Genomic DNA, 23,437 nt, shown 5'->3' on the forward strand with positions numbered 1-23,437 from the left:
TTTGAGATCCTGAAGGGAGGTTGAATCAGAATACCAAGACTGAAATTAGCAACTCTTGGTGTCAATCTATTCAGGGTGAATTTTAAAGAAAAATAGTCACCAACAAGTTATTAAATCTAGGCAATCTCTGCTGGAGAAAGTTGATTCTCTGCCTGAACAATTTGCAGTCTTTTGTTGCTTCTTGCCATCTGTGGATCAGTTTGTGATAGCTGGCTGCCCCATCACAGCGGCCCCGCATATAACTTATGACTTCTTTTGGACCTTTGGGGGCCTTTGTCGGCTTGAGATGCAAGGCCCTGGATGACCAGATGTTTAATTTCCCCTTTAAAAAAGAAGCCTTTACATACCAGGCTGTTTTGCATTCTGGCAATTTACTTTCTGAAAGCAAACTCTAAAAGTACTTACCTCTGGGCCCTTGGTTGGTGGGTGTGATGAATTGTCATCTAGCAAGGGTGTGAAAGCCCTGGCTTTTATTAATTAATACAATTATGCAGGAAATTCCATCTCTGAAAAGGTAATCTGCTAATCAGATTCCCCTTTGATAAACTCCATGCCAAAAGCATAGTTCGTACTTTCGCCTTGTTGCGTCAGTATCCTGATCTACAGCGCCTGCTCTACCAGTCAAACAGAGTAGGTTTGGAGGTCACATGTGTCGATTGGACAGCTGCAGTTACAGCCCAGTCTCTGCAGTGCATAGGATGTATTTTAGATATGCACCCCTGTGCCAAAACTATGATCAACATAAGTAGCCCATGCTGGTGGCAGGATACATTCTCAAATAAGCCATGCTTGAGATAGGCTCAGGATCATAGTAGCCACATCAAATTGATATCAAGCATGTAGGCCCAGTTGAGCCGGGGAAGGGTTGTGTACTGGCAGGAATGAAACGTGGGTGGGGTGCCTCTCTGTTCCTTTGTAAGGGCGGCAACACCATTTCCCAGGGATAGTCACTTCACAGGGAGCTGGCCTGGTAACAGGAATCGAAGGGCACGCTCATTCACAAAAGGCTTGGCCGCACACCAGGGTGTTGCATATCTAAAGGCCTTTGATCCTATTGAGAAGGGAAGGGGTTAACCTAGACAGGAGAGCTCTGTATAGTTGGTGAAGATTTCCACCATCTCTCTGTCTCCCTCTCCTTCCTGTCCCCTCCACCTCCTCCAGAGAAAAGCACTTAAGAAAAGGGATTGAACACTAAGGCAGGCTAGCTATAGTCCAATCAATTATGGGCTTTCACTTTTAAAAGAAGAAGTCAAACAACACTGGAAGCCTGCAGTTAAGGGCACAGGTGTTTGATGCCTGCAAGGCGTTTCAGCAGGCAAAGGTACACTCTTGGCAGTGAGAGCCATCGCAGACGTTTCTCTTTGCCACAACTTTTGGTCGCCTGATCTTATTACAGTCATCTGAACTTGGCAGCAAAAATTCTCTTCACTCCAGACACTCCAAGCAAGTTAAAACTTTTAATTCTCTAAACCCCACTGGGTGCTGACACTACTTTTTGACTCTCCCACCGCTCCCCCCCAGGGTGCTATAAGCATGTGCTTCGGCTCAGTTAATCATGGTCAAAAGGAAAGCAGCAGCATCAATCTCTGCAGCAGACGGGAAAAAGAAGCTATTCAAACTCATTGAAGATGTAAATCTTGTGATTACCAACCTACAGGGTCTCCTAGAGGATAGATGAGCTGCCACCTAAAGATGTAGGTAACTTGGAAGGCCGTCGCCTGCCTAACTGTGTGGTGAACTCGTTCCCGGAGGCTATTGCATGGTTTGAGCCCTCTCGGCTAGTCAACCAGGCTGCTTGCAAACCCTTGGGGGAGGGGGGGAGGGGGGCCCCAAGTCGAGGAAGGGATAGACTTGTTCCGCATCTGCTGGAGGTCTATCGTGTGCCAATTCTAGCCGGCCAACCGAGTCACCCCAGGCAAAAAGATGGGGGTGAAGCCTTTGGTGGGGAGCAAGTATGCAATACCCGTCACAAGCCTGGAGGTGCAATCCGGAGGGGGAGCAATTGAATGGGACCCTCAACCGACGGTTAAATGCCCTATACAGGCTGCCTGAGATGAGGCCAGGTGTGGGTTTCCTGGTGAGGAAATAGCAGGAGGAAGAGTGTGTGAAGGGGACACCTCAGGGCCAGCTATCGAAAAGGAGATACCAGAGGCTTTTACTGGGCCAGGAGCCAGTCCTGTGGCTGCCCCTCCACATGGAGATACTGAAGCTGCTGTAGCTGGGGGGCAGAGGGGGGGAGAGCCGGAGTCCTGCCAAAAGAGTGCCAGTGCCACACTAGCACCTCATGTGCAAACACCCAAGTGTGCAGAGGAGCTCGAGGTGGTGGTTGCACCCGGTATTGCCCTCAGGTTTGCGATCCCCAGGTGAATGTGACCAGAGCAAGGATAAAAACCTCAATGACCCAATTGCTGAAAACCCCATAATGTCGGGGAATGGCCCAAGGGCCATCTTGAATCCATAGGGATGCAAAACACCATTTCTAATGATCACTGAGCAGAATCCGTTGGACGCCACCTACAACAGCAATCTGTGCTCTTGGAGCACCAACATCTTGAGTGCCATTATAATGGAACTTGATAAGCACAAGGAAGTGACCGCTCACCTAAGGAGCGATGTGACAAAGCTCACTTAAATTGTAAATTCCACCAAAACTCTGGTTTACTCGTGTGTGACCCAACATACCCAAACAGATGTTAAACCTTCTATCATGCCACTATCTAGAGCATGCAGAAACTCGGGCATTTCAAGCCACCTTACAACACATGTGACAAATACAACACCCAAGGGACCTCTTGTTCAGGGGACTCTTTGCCTCCATACGTGGCCAGTTAAGATACTGGGACGTATGGGAAAAAAGCAGGACTGGCGCGAGGCAGCCAAAGAGCTTATATCCTACATCCGTATTCAACTGGGGCAACTAGGGACCAGACCTGAATGGGAAAGTTCAATGCTTTGACAGAAACCAGACATATTTTCCTGTACAAACCCACAGGTGAAGCCTTGGAAATGTGCAACTGGCTCTGTGGGTACTAGATCTAACTTGCTGCCCTTAGTCAGCTTGCCTCCACCTGGGTACCTGTGGCCTCCAAAGCCTGGGGGTACACAGAGCCCAACCAACAACATTTATATGGTGAATGTACCAAGGACATTGGCTGGAACCTATGAGAGTAAGGAAGCCCTTAAGCCCTTGTAAATACAACAATCCACTGGCTCCGACATGTGAAGGGCTGCCAATCCATTATCTGGGATGATATATTAGGGTGTGAAAGAATGCCGATGCCAAGAGGCCCTGAATATTTTATACGATTGACCCTGGCCAATGGATGTCTTGTCGATGGCCTTTCTATTGAGCTACATGCCTATCCCCAGACTGGCACAAAGATTGCCTTGCGGCTGGCATCCTCCATCCAGCAGTACTCCTGTCCTGCATAAAGTTTACACAGGAGTTGTAGCATCTACTTACGATACGGGATATGTTGCAAGAAGAAAGAATGGCTCAGATGAGGTTGATTGACCAGAAGTGTTAGAACAAGGCCCTACACCCATACACCGCCACCCACACTGAGACTTTGACAGCAACGACTACTGAGGCCCTACGATGCCATCAAATATGCTCTTGGAATGTGGGAGGGCTAAGCAGGCATTTGGAAGACCTTGACTGGATTAACTTTGTGCAGGAGTTTGTATGCAGGAAACATGGGATGTGACCACTGTGCTATTCCAGGGTTTTACTTCCTTTGTGAAACCAGCTACAAGGATGCTTGCGAGGAAGACCAAAGGGGGGCCTACTTACTCCAGTGGGCCCCTCCATGTGCCTCAATTTTGTGGAAATATTGGTGGACTCAGATGACTTACAGCGTCTGGTATTTGTCACAGGGGAGGGCAGACGGGTGCTTTAATTTGATATCTATAATAGACCATATGGTAGTACCATTTCTGGAGAGCCTAAAAAAGTTGCCAAATTATCACAGATTGTGAATCAAGCCCTTTGCTGGCCATGAGGGATTTAAACATGCAAATAGAGCCAATTAACTGGTGTGTCCGATTTTGATGCAGCGCTGGCTATCACCCACCACTCCCCAAACCCCTGTGGTGTGTGAGAAACATACTAGAGTCCATCAAAAAATGTACTCATCTAAAATCATTGTATTGGAGTGTTGTTAATACAGACACCTAATCATACATAAACATAGGCAATGACTAATGACTGCAGCATGTACCATTAGAAGTACAATATCTATAATCTCGGATAGTACAATAATGAATCCTACCTTAGAGTTTTGAGTAATGTCAGTGAACAAAACCACCTGGCCTATATATGTCAGTGAACAAAGACAAGTGGCTCAGGTACGTGATGTCATCAATGACATTTGTGATGTCATCTTTGATGTCCTGGGTGTTAGTCTTAGAACTGCACTGTGGTGGCACAAGTTATGGTTGCTTAGCTTACCATAACTGGCGAATTTCTTGGGGGTTTCGGTTTTACTTGTAACGTCCCTTTAACAAAGTTTTTTCATTGCAATATATATATATATATATATATTAGAAAAGCCTTTGTACCTGGATACAAAAATGGAAATGCACTCCAAAAAGCAGCTGAGAGAGCATAATGCCCTCACAGCAATGAGAAGAAACACCAACGTATTCCTGGCAACAAAAATATCCTTTATTGTAATGTGCCGTAGAAGAAAGAAAGCAGCAAATAAACTACTTGTTTCATGGTTAACACACCACTTGATCTCTCTCTCTCTCTCTCACACACACACACACACACACACACACACGTATAGCCATATCTATCAAAGAGAATGAAGAAGAATTTTTTAATAAAAAGGTAGAGTCATCTTTTTGTAATACTGCTAAAAAAAAAAAATAAAGAAAAATGAATATTTGGTAAATGCATAAAACATTAGGCAAAACAATATATGCCTATATGCATTTGCATGCACTTAATAGGATCAGTGCTGGTTTCCAAATAACATAGGAAGGTAAGATTAGTGTAGGAAGGTCAACAAATAAAATTTGAATTATGTCTCAACGGAAAAAATACAGCAATGAAAGAAGAGACTGCGGACCCACGCCTTAAGTACAGAGAACATTTTCAGCATAGCAGAAGAGACTAAAACAGGCCTGTTACTACAATTATGACAATTCAATTAAAAAAAGTGCACCAATGTTTTATTTTTCAGAAAAAGCAAGCCTGCATTCTACTGGACTGGGAATGCCAAGAGATGACCTCAGCAACAACATGTCGAATGAAAAAAACAAAGGAAGTTAACTGATCGCTTTGTCAGCTTATCATGACTTTGCCTCGATTTTCAAGCAATCACATCCCCTATGTATATGTCAAGAACAAAGGGGAGCGGCTGAATACCACATCCTTTTTTCGAAAAAATGCTTTGATTTTGTTATGTTTGTTTTGTCTTTTATTATAAAGAAGGAGACTGGGTAACTATTGCTGTCAAGAATGACACAACTACATAGAAAATAGTGTACTTATATTCTGCATAACACAGGAAACCTAACATTTTTGGAATGAAAGCCTGTGAAAATAGGGCAATGAAAGGAAAAGGCAGAAATGTATATGATTTATGGTCTCATGGCATAGCCAGTATATATAAAGCATAAGTGACACCAAGATATGCAGGAAAGGGAGAAAGAAGCAGCCATTCTATTATATTAGAAAAGAGAAAATTCAGTAGCAATTGTTTTTAGGAGATAGAATAACCATGTCCTTCCTTTAAGCATTCCTAAGGTTTGGGTTTATGGAGGCAATACTGATGATAAAAATGCACTTATTCTTCAAGAAACTCATTCAGTTTTTATATTACAAATAGACGGGAGATACCTGCACACCAGGTGATTCACGGCAACAGATCCTGCGAGCAGGGAGGAAAAACCCATGGGGGTCACGAAAAGGGTTCTGAGAGATCCAGCCAGATGCCAAGTTGCAACTCACCTAGAAGACTTACTTCCCTTCATCCCGCATGAGACTCCCCCATCCTTGTGTTCCCCAGAAACAAATCGAACACCCCCCCCTTAAAGATTTTATGTGAATAAAGAAGGAGTGTTCGAGTCCTCTGTGGTCACAAAAACAGTGAAACTAAAAGAAGACTGGCCTATGAATTAAGGGGCCCTTGAACTTGCTGCAAAGCAGCCCAAAAGACAAATAACACAAACATAAGGGACTAAAGCAAGAAAGTCCTTGGACTTGGAATAAGGAAAATAAGATGAATCAGGTGGAAGATGTGCCGATGGAAGACGAATAAGATGAAGTAGAAACTAAATATTCCTGGGGAGAGGGGCGGGACCAAGGAAGTGTCATGGGGTGGGAGGAAGGAAAAAGTGTATATGAAGAGTAAATGTTTGCACGTGGAAAGAACAGAAGAAAACAGGCCGCTGGGTTCCTTCAAGGAATGATCTCCCCCAATGCTCGTGGTGGTTGAAATCACTTGTTGTGTATTTTATTTTTATATTTACTTGGCAACAGGGGTGGGAACCAGATATGAGCAAAACCAAGTTATTGTTTGTGAATATATACATACAAAGATTAAAAGCGGGCGAAACATATGCCATGGTCTTTTGACAGAAAAGAGAAATATATATATATATATATATATATATCTCATCAGGAAAATACAATATGGTTGAAGACACTATTGATTTTTTTTTTTTTTTAGAAGTGTCTTTTATGATACCTCCCATGTTGAGATAGAGTATTACATTGAGGGGGGTGAGTGAGATAGGGATGCATAGGTACACTTATATGGGGGAGGTGTGTGTGTGTGTGTGTGTGTGTGTGTGTGTGTGTGTGTGTGTATATATATATATATATATATATATATATATATATTCAGTGAAAAAAACTTTGTTAAAGGGACGTTATGGTTAAGTTGTGCTACTAAAAACCTATGAAATTCAGTGAAAAAACTTTGTTAAAGGGACGTTATGGTTCCAAGTAAAACCGAAAAACCCTTGAAATTCGCCAGTTATGGTAGGCTAAGCAACCATAACTCGCGCCACCACCGTGCACTGCTAAGACTAACACCCAGGACATCAAAGATGACATCACAAATGTCATTGATGACATCACTGATACAATCCCCGAACAATTTAAAAGTACATTTTCAGTTAATCCATACTATTTTTCAATAAAATCTCACCATGACACAAGTCCCACATAGCAATCTCGACTTTCTATATACGTTTTGAAACTTTCCGATCCTTTTTTTGGGTTCGATCTGTCCGCGCACAGTGCGCATGCCCGCGGACCGCGCACAAGCACCCCTATAAAAGACCACGCCCAAGAGCTTATTCCCATTGTGTTTCTGGCTATTCTTCAGAACACAGTGATTTTTGCTGCCACCTGCAGACTACACCATCATCGACATGGCATCCTTGGCTGCTGAACTGCCACTTGGTGCTGCACCTGCTTCAGCACCACCACCACCCCCTCCACCACCACCTCCACCACCACCACCACCTCCTCCCCAAGGGCCTGAAGAGGGGAACAGGAGTGAGGATGTGGAGGAGCAAGAAGAGGATGATGAGAATGAGGTAGAGGAAATCCCTACTACCCGCACTAGGCGTGAGTCTTGGGTGTGGCGGTTATTTACCATTCATGGGAATGGTCCTAAGGCTTGTGCGAACCATGTTACCTGCAATGAGTGCAAAATGATACTCAGTCGCGGGAAGCACGGAAACTACAGCTTTGGGACCACTACTATGAAGCAACACCTGAGGTAATTTCACTCTGGGGCTATTCGCAGGGTTGTACCTTGCGAAGAACGTAGCAGGTTGATTTCCTCTACTTCATCCTCCGTTTCTGATCCTGTCACCACAAGGACCACCTCTGTGGGACAGCGTCTTTCTGAAGCTGCCTCACAGGCCATACAGAATGCTGATGACCCTTACCTTTCGAGGGTCACAGTTGTATGTATGTACTGTGACACAGTACTCTGCAGGGGGGAGCGACTTCGGAGTGCTTTCGAGACTATCGTCTCAGAGCACGAGAAGACCTGCTCACTACCCAAATAAAACCCACTCTACATCTTCCTCTCTCAGCTCGCCCTTTCTTATCCCTGTGGTTGGTGTCCCCCCCTTTACCCTCCTTTACCCTCCTCTCCTACTGCGTCGTGTCTGAAAAACCAAAAAAAATACAAAATTACAAAAATCAAAAAAAAATAAGGCTCTTTTCAGAGCCGCCTTTCCCAGTTAAAAAATAGAAGTGAAAATAAATGAAGCAGGGCTCTTTGTATTTTTTAGAAGTCCGCGAAGAGTTCGCGAACATTAAAAAAATTGGGTTACTACTCCATCACAAACATTGTAATTTTCTCTGGAAAGAAGTGGTGGCTCTGAAAAGAGCCTTTGGGTGGTGTTTGTAAGTCAAAAATTGTAAATGCTTAACATCTACTTCAAAATCGTTGTTGTAATTCCAAAAAAGGTCGCAATGCATTTTGTACATTTCTCAGAAAAATCTGATTGCCAGCATAAGTAAGATGGACTCCATCTCTGCGAAAAATGTATGTACTACAAAACATAATATTTTCATTGTGAAAAGAAGACATGCCAAAATCTCTTAGAAAGCCACAAACAGCCTTATTAACATTGTGCCTTGCTTTTTCCATTTGTGGACCAAATGAAGAAGAACAAAGCCACATTTGTCTCTGCGCAATCCGTGAAAATATCACTTGCGAATTAGGAAACATGTCCATAAGCTTCCTCAGTCCTTCTTTCATAGCAAATTGCAATAAAATTCCAGTCACATGCCCTAAACTGTTCCCTCCACAATGAATTACAATTATGTCTGGATGTTGCTCTGTCTCCAAAGTAGCACAGAGAGGTAGCAAATCCAACCACTTCATTCCACGTACTCCATGCCAGTGTACTTCCACATGTGGGAATCCAAGATCTACAGCTACTCCACAGCTTTCCTCATGCACCTTCAACCAATGTATCCATGAATCTCCTAAAATCCAAACAATCTGTTTTCTGAAACACACAGCCATAGCTATCTTTTGTTCTCTCAGCAAAAAGAGTATCTCAAAAAATCTCTCCTGGCACAACACACCCACCAAACTTTCCTGACCAATCCCTTTCAGTGCTTATTCTCATTTGCGTGACTTCTGAACCCAAAAATCCCCGGATGTAACTCCTGATGTCCTGGAACTACCGCCATGTCCGCGGACATATCGTAACATGAACAGCCCTTCTACCATTTCCACTACACTCTCTCTGCCATTCCCTCATTGGATGTACCTCAAAAATCACATGACCATGCACCAATCACATTCAAGACCTCTACATCTAACTGCATCATCATAGATCAGCACTGCAAATGTACTCTGAATCTCTCTGAGTACAAGTGTCATATCATTGGCAAGCAGCATCTACCACAAATACTGTACAAGTCTTCAAGATTTCTACCTGCAGCTCCACGCATATCCATATGCATGAACACAAACTTCAGGTATGCATATTTTCTGTATAGTACATGACATAGCTCTCAACCATTTTTGTTTTACAGGCGGGTGAAATCACCCGATTTTGTTTTTAGCGGGTGAGACGCCCATTGGAATGAATGGGCGTCCATGAGGCTTGGCGGGTGAGTCTGCCCTTTACAAGGCGTGTGACACCCGCCAAAAGCGTGTGACTTGAGAGCTATGGTAGATGAACACATTTTCAAAAAGACTTTTACCTTGTAATTTACTGTACTTTTTTCAATTTCCTAAAATCAACTATCACTTATAAACCTTTATACTATTTACTTTCTTTATACACACACACTCAAATCATGTTAAACTAACATTTTTTAAATTAAATATATAGACTACATATATTCAAACAAAATTGCATGCAAACACAATCTATGTACTTATACAATTTCACATTTTTTGTTTTTATTTATTTATTGACTTAATTACTTTAAATTAGACATGACATTGAGGCGCTATTACCTAGAACAGTTTACTTACAGAAATAGTGGTATTCACTAATATATTATAAATTTCACAAGACATAGTAAAGATATTTTATTTTTGCTACAGTTAGTCATTCAATACAATTTGTTCATTATGTACATATCATATACACTGAACTAATGCAATGTATCTTATGTAAATAAATTAGTTTAATGGTTTTACAGAAGGCACTGAGGATTTCAATTAAAAAAATCAATATCTAAATTAAAAACAGTGCTATATACAAACAAAGTTACTAATTTGAAGCTTTTACAGTTGCAGTGAAGACCAGTTTCCTGAAAAGAAGCAGCCGAATTCGAAGAAGAAAGAAAAACTAAGAAGTTACCTGTTAATTTAAAAAAAAAAGTAAAATATCACCATAATATTTATATTATTAATCAAATATACTATAACATTAATACCAGCAATTTTGGTTTCTTAAAATATAGATTTAGTACCATTTTGTCCAAAAATTTCCATGTCGTAAACAGCGATTTACAACCAGAATGGCCCACAAATTTCTATTTTTGGACACACAAATTAGCCAACTGAACCACTACAATTTTCATATTATAGAACAAACAACTGTTTTAATTGTATACATTAGATTTACTATTTGTACTTTTCCACACCACTACCTTACTTTTTTTTTGTCATCTGAACCCCAGTTTAATGACACATAAATTGAAGAATACCTATCCCTACTAGTTTTAGTTCCCAATACACAATCACACACCATTACATACATCTTTATCATCTTACTCAAACACTCATGCACACAGCACACATACATTCCAGAACACCCCAACCCATATCTTCTTTATTTTTTTCAACAGACCCTAAAGAATGCCTACCAAAATACAACTCCGTAGAAAGCAACGCAAAATTAGAGCAAATGAAAATAAAGGTGTCCAACATAAGCATCCATCTCTAGCAGAATTTGTAAAAAAAGTTGAAACCAAACAGCTAATACAATCATTTAATGAAACACAAGAAGTTTCAAGTACAACAACTTCGCTTCCTCTATCAAAATGTAAAACAACCAAAAAACAATTAACAGAAAATCATCTATCAGTACAGATAAAACTACTTCTTCAAATTTTAATATAGTGCAAAGTAAGCATACCAAGAAAAGTATTTTAGCCAAAATATACCGTCACAAAGTCCTTCAAAATCTTATAAAAACAGGAGAGAAATCAGGTTCAAAGCTTAAAACCTATCGTAGGAAATTAATCTTTGAAGCATTGATGGACAGTGCAATTCTTCTCAAAAGAAATTTATTTATTTTACTGTTAAACAAAATGAAACCACTAACAAAACTAATAACTAAAATACAAAAAAAACTTCTCAATAAGCGAAATGTCAACAGAAAGAACTTCTTAATTATCTGCGGAGGTGAATGGAATCACACTACGAGCACAGAACCATATTTTAATGAAGAAGCGTACAAACAAAAGCAAAGTAATACAATTGCCATAAATAGCAGTGGTCGAGGTTATGAAAAAGTGAATAATACCATAATGGAACAAGAAGTACTCCTTACAAAAATATGCCCTGAAAACTTAGAATTACCCCTCCATTCAACTGAATCAGAACGTCTAGTCTACAAATGGCCATGCACGTCAATGTGTAACATTCCCAAACAATGTTTCAAATCTTTACACCAATTCCTCAATAAATATGTAAAAAGCAAAGACAAAATCAAAATTAAATTACTGCAAAATATAGATACCTGTCCAGTGCGCAAGTACACAGGACTACAACGACTACAAGGACATTCATTGGCCTGCATTACAGGACCTACTTGTAAAACCACTTTCCATGATATCAAAAGGATATCAACACATCATTCAACTATAAGAAATCTAGTCTATAAACTGTACTATGCTAAAAGTCCTGCTGTAGCACTAGCAAAGTTAAATAACATCCTTCTACATGGTACAGCAAAAGACCTACTTGAAGAAATTCACTATACCCAGAAAAAATATTTTGGAAGTGAAAGCCATTTACAGAATGAAATAGCTTTAAACCAATTAAGCAACAATTCTAAACATGGCAACCTTTTGCTAAACACATACAAAAAAGAAATACTAAAATTTAAAAGTACATCAGCTGAAGTACCAAACCATGTATGTGTATGTTGCCGTAGAATTTTTTATAAAAGTAACACAAAAACTGTGGACCTATCATACAAAATAGAAGACAATGAAGATTCTAAATGGTTTGAATTAGCTCTCTACCTTCTAGCAGAAAACAAATATGAAATAACTGAGCCCTTAATACTTTGCAGTTATTGCACCACAAAACTTGACAACAACCAAACTCCTTCACATTCTATCACAAATAATTTGGAATTATACCCAGTACCAAAACCTCTACAACAACTTAATTTATATGAGAGCATCATAATTCAAACAGTACACCCATTTCAAGCAATAATACGCCTTCAACCAAAAACAGCAAAATTACCTCCCTCTGAATTGGTAAAAGGCATTCGTGGAAAAGTAGTTTATTTACCATTAAATCTAAAAGAAAGGAACAAGTTACTTACCTGTAACTGTTGTTCTCCAGCATGGGTCTGGCATGGATTCACATGCTCATGAATATTCCCCGTCGTCAGGCTGGGAATCCTCGGTAAAGAAAAAAACCAGTATCAGTTTCGTTTCTGATCTGTCTTTCGTAGTAATAACCAATCACTGGTCTCTGCGTCATACTGACCACAGCCAATGACTGCCCTCTACCTAAGCACCGCCTCTGGCAGCCATCTTCAGATTTGGAAGCACGTAAAGTGGCAGTATGACCAAGTGAAGAGCCGCAGAGGGGTAGGCGGGAGGGTTCGCATGTGAATCCATGCCAGACCCATGCTGGAGAACAACAGTTACAGGTAAGTAACTTGTTCCTTCTCCAGCATGGGGTCTGGCATGGATTCACATGCTCATGAATAAAGAATACATAGCAGTACACACATGCACAACCACGGGAGGTGGCAAAGGCTCAACATTAAGCATTACATCAAACTCAACATTAAGCATCTTACCTCCTCACCAGGCTCACCTCAGGCGAACAGGTTGCGCAGCACTGCTTGGCCGACCCTGGACTCCTCCCTGGAATCCCGGTCGACGCAGTAGAATTTCGTGAAGGTGTGCGTCGACCTCCACGTAGCAGCCCTGCATATGTCCAGCAGGGGCACACCAGAAAGGAACGCCGTGGTAGCTGCGATCGCTCTGGTGGAATGGGCTCTCGGACGGCCAGGCAGCGGTCGGTTTGCCAACCGATGACAGTACATGATACAGCCGGAGAGCCATCTGGAAATGGAAACCTTCGAGAGAGCCTTTCCCCTGATTGACAGGTCCAAAGTTCACAAAGAGTTGTGACGTCTTCCGAAAACACTTCGTGCGGTCCACGTAGAACTTCAGCGCTCTAGCCACATCCAGCGAGTGCAAAGTCCTCTCAGCCGGCGACGAAGGCGACGGGAAGAACACAGGCAACACCAAGGGTTCGTTGAGATGGAAGTCCGACGGTACCTTGGGCATGAAGGAGGGGTGCGTCCTGAGCACTACCCTCGTGTCGTGGAAAGTCAAGTACGGGGCCTTGCAGGAAAGGGCCTGGATCTCTCCCACTCGTGCGGAGGTGATGGCCACAAGAAAAGCTGTTTTCCACGATAGAAACTTCAACAGGGCCGAGTGCAGAGGCTCGAACGGAGGTCCCATGAGCTTGGTCAGCACCACGTTGAGCTCCCACGCCGGGGCCAGAGCCTTCACCGGCGGGAACGATCTGAACAGTCCCTTCATGAACTCTTTCACCAGACGATGAGACCACAAGGACGTCCGCCCCGTGGTTCTGGTGTATCGGGAGATCGCAGCAAGATGAATCTTGATGGACGCGTGTGCCAGACCAGCTTTGGCCAGCGTCAGCAGGTACGGCAGTACTTGGGGAGCCGTAATCCGTAGAGGGTTAATCTTCTGTGCGTGGCACCAGACAGAGAACCTCTTCCATTTGTGTCCGTAGCATTTAAGAGTCGAGGACGCCCTGGCCTTTGCAAGAACCTCTCTGCAATCGGCCGGTATGTCGTATCCTCCAAACTCTAGCGCTGCAGGAGCCAGGCCTGCAAGTTCAGCGACTTCGGGTCGTGGTGGAGGATGGCGCCTCCTTCCCTGGAGAGTAGATCCACGTCCGCCGGCAGCTTGATCGGCGGGGACGCTGACAAGTCCAGCAAGTCCGGGAACCATATCTGCCTCGGCCACGCAGGTGCGACGAGGATCATCCTGCACCGTGACCTCTTGAGCTGGTTGACGAGCCGGATTAGCAGAGGCAAGGGAGGGAACGCGTAGAGGAACAGGCCCTCCCAGGGGAACGAGAAAGCATCGCCCATGCTCCTCGTCTGGGGAAACCTGCTGGCGAACCTCCGGCACTTGGTGTTCGTCGCCGTCGCAAACAGGTCGATCTGGGGTGTGCCCCACCGTCGGAAGAGGCGATCCACCAGATCCTGCCGTAGTTCCCACTCGTGGCACGAGCGCAGCTCCCTGCTGAGTGAGTCGGCGATGGTGTTTTTTATCCCTGCCAGATGAAACGGCACCAGAAAAATCCCTTGGGCGACGGCCCAATGCCACAGGTCCTGCGCCTCCTTGGACAGCGCTGGGGACCTGGTTCCGCCCTGTTTCCTGATGTAAAACATGGTGGTGGTGTTGTCGGTGAAGATCCTCACCACCTTGCCCTTGAGGGACGGAAGGAAGGACCTGAGGGCCCAAAACACTGCACGGAGCTCCAGGACGTTGATATGCAGGGACTTCTCCGTCAGGAGCCAGAGTCCCCTTGCGTGCAGATTTTCGGTGTGCGCTCCCCACCCTTCCAGGGAGGCATCCGTGGTCACAGTCTCCTGGTGGGCTGGGGTCTGGAAGTCCATGCCCGCCGTCAGATGCGCGCGGGTGCCCCACCACCGTATCGCTCGTCGGAAACTCTCGTCGAGCTTGATCCTTTCCTCGAAGCTGCCCGTCGTCTGGATCCAGCGCGCATCCAGGAATTCTTGCAACGGGCGCATCCGGAGCCTGCACATGGGAATGAGGTAGATGCAGGAAGACATCATCCCGAGGAGGGACTTGATGGACCTCACTTTGGCCGCGTCGGCCACCAACATCCGTTGCACCTTGCCCAAGATGGTCCTGGTCCTCTCCTCCGACGGGGAGGCCAGAAGGGACACTGTCGAGCCTCGCTCCCAGAAACAGTGCGACTTGCGCGGGCACCAGGTGGGATTTGGCGTAGTTCACGGAGAATCCCAGGTCCGTGAGGAGTTGGACGGTCCTTGCCGTGTGGACCACGGCGAGCTCCCTCGTCTTGGCGCGGATGAGCCAGTCGTCCAGGTAGGGGTAGACGTGAATCCCCTCGCGGCGCAGCTGCGCCGCCACCGGTGCGAGGCACTTGGTGAATACCCTGGGTGCCGACCGTAGTCCGAAGGGAAGGGCTTTGAACTGGTAATGACGCCCCTGGACCACGAACCTGAGGAATTTTCGGTGCCCCTTTAGGATGGGAATGTGGAAGTAGGCATCCTCCAAATCCAACGACGATAGGAAGTCTCCTTCCTCCAGCTGACCCAGGACGTGCTGGAGGGTGACCATCCGGAACTTCTGCGCCTTGATGAACTTGTTCAGACGTCGCAGGTCTAGGATGGGGCGCCATCCTCCCGTCTTCTTCACGAGGAAGTATCTCGAGTAGACTCCGGAGCCCCGAAGCCTCTTTGGGACGAGTTCGATGGCGCCCTTTCTGAGCATCGCCTTTACCTCCAGGAGAAGTTGAGGGACGTGAAGTTCTTTCCTGGCCACGGGGGGGGACGCGCGGGCACCTTCTTTGAAACTCGAGCGCGTGGCCCCGGGCCAGGGCGTCCAGCACCCAACGGTCGGTGGAGATGGACTCCCACACGCTGACGAAGCCCGCCAGCCTGGCCTCCCACCGGGGTGCTTCGGTGGGGGCCCGACCCCACGGCCGGTTCAATCCTGCTTGGACGCGGCCTTGCCGCCTTGACCTCCTTGGCGACGACGGCGGGGTCCGCTAGACTTGCCTCGTCCTCTGTAGGCCTCTTGCGACGACGAGCGGGCCGCTTGACGGTAGGAAGCGAAACCGCCGCCGGAACCTTTGGAGGCGCCCTTGCCTCCGCCGCTCCGAAAGGGCGTCCGTCGTTGCTGCAGAACTCCAAGGGCCCGGGCCGTCTCAGTATCCGCCTTGATGGCCTGAAGGGAATCGTCCACTGTCTTCCCAAACAGGTTGTTCCCGTCGAAGGGCATGTCCAGGACTCTGGTCTGGACGTCCTGCCGGAAGTCCGTAGCTTTGAGCCATCCACGACGTCGAAGGCAAACGCCGTTGCCCAGCTGGCGGAACCCAGTGTCGGCGATGTCCGTCGCCACGGTGATGGCGTGGTCCGAGGCCACCTCACCTTCCTGCAGGATCTCCAGGGCCTCCGCCCTCTTGTCGTCCGGCAGAAAATCCAGCAGGGGAGCTATCTTGTACCACAGCTCCCTGTCGTAGCGAGCCACGATAGCCAAGGCGTTGGCCGCTTTAATCGTCGTCGCTGCCGACGAGATGACTCTACGTCCCATAGCATCCAATTTCTTTCCCTCGCCGTCCGGCGGGGAAGTCGATGTGGAGGCCGCACCCCCCCCCCCCGCTTTCTTCCTGGCTGCCGCGGAGACGACGGAATCCGGGGTAGGCTGCGCCCGGAGGCATAGGGGGGCCGTGTCCGGGACCCGGTACTTTTTCTCGTACCGGTCTCTTCTAGCTGGCGTCGTGGAAGGGTTCTTGAGGAGGGAAAGGCCCTCATCCCAAATGTCGTCCAACAGAGGCACTGCGAGGACCGTCTTCCTCTTGGCCTCGCGCCGCTGATAAAGGAAGCCTTCCTTTTTCTTCTCCTCAGGGCAGAGTTGGAAAAGCTCGGAAGCCCTGGAGATCATGGAGTGGAAAGATCCGATCTCGTCGGGCGGAGAAGCCCTGGTGGGAGGCGACGACGGAATATCCTCGTCGTATGCCTCGTCGTCCGTACCCGTCGCTGCCGTGTCAGTCCCCGTATCATCCCCTCGGGTGGACGGGGAGGAGGGCTGGACGGGGCGCGACGGTTGAAAAGGAGGTGGTGGATGGATCCTTCTTTTCTTGGTAGGGGGAACACCAGAAGGTCCCGGTTCTGGATCCCCCGACGGGAGAGGTTCCTCCGTCGGTAACGGTAGCCTCGTCCTTATCTCGGAGCATAAGGACTGTATGGCCAACAAAATGGCCGCCGAGTTGTCTTGCGGCGCTGGCAGAGGGGAATCCGACGGGCGAGCAGGGGCCCCGTCGGTATCCTCGACGATGTCGTCGTCGTCACCTGCGTCGGGGTCCATTCCGACGGGCTGGCCTTCTTCCACGCCTAGGCCGTGGCTTAAGACCTCGATCAGCTCCTCTTCTGAGGTTGAGGCCGAATCTACGACGACACCCTGCCCCCCCTTCTTCTTCCCCACGGAGGGTTTCACGGGGGTCCTATCGATGGGCACAAAAGAAGACTCGGTCGCCACCACTGGTGCAGCCTCCACAGGCTGAGCCAGGGCCGCCGCAACCGTTTCGATAGAGGGCTTGGTCGGATGGATCAAGGCCTTCACCACCTTAGGTGCGCTCACCGCCTTATCCTTGAGGGAGGGGGCACTGCCACGCTCCTCCTCCGCCTTAGAGCTCGACCGGGGCCTCTCCAGGAGCTTCGCCGGGTGCTCGGCCTTCCTCTTACCCGACCCAGAGCGTTGGCTCGTGGTTGATGGTGCCGGGGAGGGTGCGCCCTGCCTGGCGCCCGTAGAGCCCGACCGTTCGGCGCTCCCGGTGCCAGCGGACTCGCGGTGCTTGGCCTTATGTTGGGCCCCCGTCGCCGGGGCGCCCTCAAAGGTCTTAGAAGACCGCTCGGATCTCTTCTTCTTCTCGCCAGACGGGCTCTTACCCTCCAGCCAGTTGGCAAGACGTTGATGGCGGTCCTTCATGGTCCGTTCCGACATGTTGCCGCAAAACGCACAGTCCTTCTCCACGTGCGTCTTGTCCTCATGAAGGCAGTAAAGGCAGAAAGAGTGTTCGTCCTCCTTAAAGACGTTCTGCAGCTGGCATCCAGGGCAGACCCTGAACAGCTTTCCGGGCGTCGAGCTTCCCTTCTCCTGGGCCATCTCCGAGACCGGGCCTGAGAAGCTTCTGGAGTCCTCCGAAGTGTAGCTCGACGAAATCTTCACCCTTGAGGGGCGCAGACGAATCCGACACGGGTCCCCGTTGATCGGATGTAGGATCGGTGGAGCTTGAGGCTCTTTTGACCGAAAGAATCGAAGTTTTTGTGAAAAAAGCGCGAAAAATAGCACTAACGCTCGAGAGCAATAGCACGAGGATCCCAACACATGAACGTGCGGTAAAAATCTGAAGATGGCTGCCAGAGGCGGTGCTTAGGTAGAGGGCAGTCATTGGCTGTGGTCAGTATGACGCAGAGACCAGTGATTGGTTATTACTACGAAAGACAGATCAGAAACGAAACTGATACTGGTTTTTTTCTTTACCGAGGATTCCCAGCCTGACGACGGGGAATATGTGCATACTCTAGGACTGCAACGTCCAATGCACCAATCTTTAATTATATTAGTAAATGGAGTACCTACAAAAGACAAAAAAATATGGCAACAGCTGGTAGATTTATATAAAGTTAGACAAGCCTTCCAATATCTCAAAGAGAATAATGAATATTACAAAGAAATGTAACGCTCACCTGATTCTCGCAGAGGCGCCGGTCTTGACTGGGCGACTACCGTATCTTCAAAGATGATGTGTAGCACCCGGTTGGCTCTTTGGGCTGGCCCTCTGTGCACTGTATGCCCGACTTCAAGAGTAAGATGTCTGCAGACAGAAAATATGGGATTAATGAACTGGGGTTATTGGGGTGTCCCTATCTCTTCCCTTTTTTGCTCTCCTGTAGACCCCCAAAGGTTAACGCTCTCACCTTAGGTAAGTGAATGCCGAGCTCTCCATCTGCCTCGGGGCAGGGTGCTGTAACCAGTTTCTTCACTGGATCGGTAGCGCAGGCCTCTTGACTTCAGAGGACTGCTGTCCGTCGTTTACTGCACGAACGGTAAGTTTCGAGTAATTCTATTGTCTTTAAAGTCTTTAGCAATGATGTCTCTTGTTTTGCAGGTTCCGGCGATGGCGGATGACGGGCTGAAGTGAGTTGAAGATGGAGTCCATATGATGAATAGAAGCGCCTGGAAGCACGTAAGTAAGCGCTTGTTGCCTGCTTCACGATGCGCTCTAACTGTCTTTTATTTTGCAGGTACGAGTTCGGAGCGGCTGCAGGGTGCCGGAATACCCACTGGGGTTGATGTGGAAAGGAGTAATGGCACGTGAGTATTAAAGTTCCCCAATGTCTTTAAACGCACCTTGTTTTGTCTTTCAGATGCAGGATGCAGCGCCGAAGGCCTCCGGAGCGTGCGAAGAGTCGGTAGGCTTTTGTCTTTCAGATGCCGGAATGCAGTGTGAAGACCTCCGGAGCGCACGAAGAGTAGGTAAGCCTTTGTCTTTCAGATGCCGGAATGCTAACCTGTTCTTTCTTGTCTTTATAGGTGTTGCTGAAGACTGGATTCAGGATGGTAAGCCTTTTTCCTTAGGCCCAGGATCCGATGCAGAAGACACGATGAGCGTTCTGCTGCAGAGGATGCAGAATAACGCAAAGCAAGATTCATCCACCGGGTGTGGTTTAAATAGCCTCCTGTAGTGCTTAGGTGTCTCCTTCCACAGCCACGCCTAGGTAAGAAAAGAGTTCCTGCTTTCCAGAAGAGTTCCAGTGTTCTGAATCTAGGGAGTGGCTCCTGCCCCACCCAACAGGAAAAGTAGTTCCAAACAGAAGAGGATCAGAGGCTCAGCTGGCAGGCAAGTAAGCAGCATGGTCTGCTGCAGGTAAGTCCACCCAAGCATTATGAGCCCGGCGCTTCCAGCGCTGGGACTGGGCATATTTATGAGCCTGGTGCCACTGGCGCCAGGACTGGGTCCAAAAGGTCCCAATTGGGACTGGTTGGCCCTCGGAACCTGGGTTATGGATCTGCTTCCAAGGGAGTTGGGAAAACCCTGACCTTTTGGAAGCAGAGATCATGACAAGAAATTAATATTGAAGAAAACTTGAAAGATACAACTGAAATAATTCAAGAAACACAAGAAGCTGGTCAATTTGAGCTACTAGATCCTGCTACAATATCAAATACTTTAGACCAGTATACAATTCATCCTTTGCACTGTAAGGACACCGTACAAGATGTACTGGAAACTTAACAAATGCGTCAAACAAAAGGATCGCCAATCAGTATATGGGAAAAAAAGTATAGAAGCACGTGCTTTTCCTCTACTCTTTCCTACTGGCAAAGGAGGAAGGTATGATGATAGACCTATTCAAATATCAGCTTCAGAATACCGCTCATTACGGATGTATTCTGAAGATCCACATTTTGTCTAAATCTGGGAATACATATTCCACCTACTCTTTGAAAGGGAACTAGCAACTTTATGTTACGGAGTTGCACACATATTAAAATCAGGATTACACTTTCAAAATATGACAGCTACACAATTATTAGAGAAAGTGCAACAAAAGGATGAGGTTTTACAATCAAATATTACTAATCTATTAGCAAATATGCGTGGTACTAAAGAGTACTGGTTTCGACGTCATGGAGATGTACGTTGTATGATCAGAAACCCTGGCCCACCCACTTGGTTTGTTACATTAAGTTGTGCAGAATATGCGTGGGAAGATTTACATGATTTCCTACGCATATCAAATAAAAACAAAACAAACATAGATATTCTAACACCTGGAGAACTTTGTTCTTTGGATCCTGTTAATGTTTCAAGATATTTTCACCATCGCTTCATTGCTATGCTACATTTTATTTGTAATAAAACTGTTCCTCCCCTTGGAGAAGTGCAATACTTCTTTTGGAGAAAAGAATACCAAGCCAGAGGAGCACCACATATCCACATGCTTTTATGGATTAAAGATGCTCCTAAATTTGGTCAAGACAGTGATGCCACTGTTTTACAGTTTATTGAAAAATATGTCACTTGCCAAATTCCATCAGAAGCCACAAATAGTGATCTTTGTGCACAAATTTTACAATTTCAAAGACACAAATGTGGAAAATATTGTCGTCGCAAATACAGAAACAAAGGCAAATACTACACCAAATGCCGATTTGGTTTCCCAAGACCAGTTACAAATACAGGTCAAGTAAACAACCTCATGTCTTCAGTTAGACATACTGTTAAAGGAAAGTCACCTAAAAATACATATTACATAAAAAGAAAAGAAGAAGAAAAATATATCAATGATTATAATGCAATCATTGCCCACTTATGGAATGCAAACAGATGTGCAGTACATTGCAGACAATTCTACTGCAGTTGCACGATATGTCACAGCATACTTAACTAAACCAGAAAAAACAGAGCTCCAAGACCTCTGGAATGACCTGTCATCAGATAAAACAGTATCTCAGAAATTATACAGCTTGGGCATAAAAATGCTCACCCATAGAGAATGTGGATCTTATGAAGCAGCTGATCGTTTAACTGGTACTTCATTGTATGGTAAATCTGAAAATATAGTATGGCTAAGTCTTGGTCCAGCTAAATCTAGAAAAAGAGTTCTAAAATCATATGAAGATATAGAAACAATAGCCAAACATGATCCCAACAGCCAAGACATTTTAAAAAACAATTTATTGGACACATACTACCCAAACAGAAGTAATACTTTGGAAAACATGTGTCTATACCAAATAGCCCAAAATTACACATACAAAAATAATATGAAACCCGATGAAAAAAAAGGTAAATATAGAGTGACAAACTGTGAAGGCAGCTTAGTTAAACTCACTAAACCAAATTTAATTAATCATATCAAATTGTCATTGAAGACTCCTCAACATAAAGAAGTATATTACATGTCCCTGCTACAACTCTTCAAACCATGGAGAAAAGAAGAACAATTACTAGATAACTATGACTCATATGAGGATGCTTTCAAAGCAAATGAAAGCACTATAACTGATGTAAACTTTACACAGTACAAAACAATGTTGCACAATGAACAGCAACACGAAGAAGAACTCCAAGCCCAACTAGATAAGGATACTCCTGACAGTAGTCAACCTTCTGTAAAAGGAAGCCAAGAACCACTGGGAGAACCACTAATAACAAATGAGGCAGAATTAGCTATGATAGAAGTAGAAAACACCATGTGTCAGTATGAAGATAAGGAAGACTTAACTATACTACAATCAAAACTAAACAATGAGCAAAGTAGCATTTTTCAAGAAATAAAACAAATTGCACATGGTGTAAAACATGAAAATAAAGAATGTTCCTGCCATAATTATAAACCTATACTACTGTACGTCAGTGGTGAAGCTGGTTCTGGCAAAACATTCCTAATCAAAATCATTAGTAAGTTCCTTCAACAATTGACAAACAACAAACTGTCAGCTGTTGTCACTGCCCCCACAGGTTTAGCTGCCTACAACATAGTAGCAATCGGTGTAATGTAACCACCTATTACCAGTAGAACACCAGAACAAATTAGACTATTACAAACTTTCTGCAGAAGCTGCAATGGAATTACGCAGAGTATTGAAACAAATGAAAATGCTACTAATAGATGAAGTGAGCATGGTCTCCAACCTGATGTTAGCTTTGATTCACCTCAGATTACAAGAAGTACTCAAAACAGACTATGAAGAGCTCTTTGCACGAAAACACATTATTGTTTTTGGAGATCTGCTTCAATTAACACCAGTAAAAGGTGAACCTATTTTTAAAACATTAGGGCACAAACTCTGCCGTAAAACTGTTGGCAGCATTGGAAATGTCAACCTTAGGCAACATTTCCAATACAGAGAATTAACAGAAAACATGCGCCAATCTACAGATCTCACTTATGCCAACATTTTTAAAAGTTTGAGAGTTGGTATACTTTCTAAAGAAGCAGAAGCAACATTGAAAACCCGGCACATTAATGCACTTTATGGCGATAATGCATGTGCTACAGATGTTATGGAACAATTAGCCCACAAAAATGTCAATTGTATGGCCTTAATGCCAACTCTTGCAAGCTGTTTCAAATTCAATGAAATCATGCTAAGTAAAGAAATGCAACCAGTAATGGCAATTAGCGCCACAGACAAACTAGATGTACATGGTATGACACTACCCATGTGTGACCAAGCCACAACAAGACTAAATAATTTAGAAAAATCAATCTCAAACACAGCAGGCTTAGAAAAGATGTTAAAATTATCCTTAAATTGCAGAGTAATGCTTAAACGTAACCTTGACGTGGACCAAGGACTAGTTAATGGAGCACTGGGTACAGTTGTTGGCTTTCAAACATACCCACGTGACAACAAAATTCAGTTTGTCAATATACTCTTTGACAAACTTTCAGAAGTAAAACGGATAGG

General features: G+C 45.4%; 1 protein-coding gene across 5 annotated transcripts in view; it reads right to left on the minus strand.

The window, feature by feature from the left end:
• WASHC5 (WASH complex subunit 5) overlaps positions 1–23,437 on the minus strand; it is a 1,117,936-nt gene that overhangs the window by 1,042,468 nt on the left and 52,031 nt on the right. The window lies entirely within an intron of this gene.

The sequence above is a fragment of the Ambystoma mexicanum genome, chromosome 5q (genome assembly GCF_040938575.1).
Source record: "Ambystoma mexicanum isolate Mex_15411 chromosome 5q, UKY_AmexF1_1, whole genome shotgun sequence".
Classification (NCBI taxonomy): Eukaryota; Metazoa; Chordata; class Amphibia; order Caudata; family Ambystomatidae; genus Ambystoma; species Ambystoma mexicanum.